Raw genomic sequence first — 550 nt, 5'->3', positions numbered from 1 at the left:
TCTCTCCAGCACAGGCTGTTCCAGAGAAAATGTCACCTCCCGTCACCGTGGAAGCCATGCCGTTCGTTAGGAGCCGCCGGTCACCACGGCGACAACCGGGGCCCGGCTCTCATTCTTTGGGGCCATTAAAATTCACTCTGGGTGCTGTTGCCACGGGGTCTTGGCAGCCAGGAGCAGAGAAGAGGCCCCGGCGTGGACCCTCACCCGGGGGGCTGCAGGCAGCTCATGTCCTGTGCACACAGCCCCTCAAAGCTGCTCAAGGGCACCAGACGGTCTGGGCGGTGACCTCCGGGGGGGATGAGGAACCGCCTCTCTGCAGTCCCCCTGGCACGGGGGGGCCTGGAGCCAGGCAGAAGCTGGTGAACTCAAAGGCCCCTGAGCCTGGGTAGGGGCTTCACTCCCTGCCGCCTGGGACACACCACGGCCAGGGAGGGATAGGGTGTGGTGAGTGGCGGCTGCACAGCCCCATGCCTGCTGCAGGACGGGTGGCCTGGCACTGCCCCATCCTGCATCCAGGGCTCTGGGTGGAGCTCAGACCCGGTGCCAGCCA

The sequence above is a fragment of the Macaca nemestrina genome, chromosome 18 (assembly GCF_043159975.1).
Source record: "Macaca nemestrina isolate mMacNem1 chromosome 18, mMacNem.hap1, whole genome shotgun sequence".
NCBI classification, from domain to species: Eukaryota; Metazoa; Chordata; class Mammalia; order Primates; family Cercopithecidae; genus Macaca; species Macaca nemestrina.
This window is presented reverse-complemented; position numbering follows the sequence as displayed.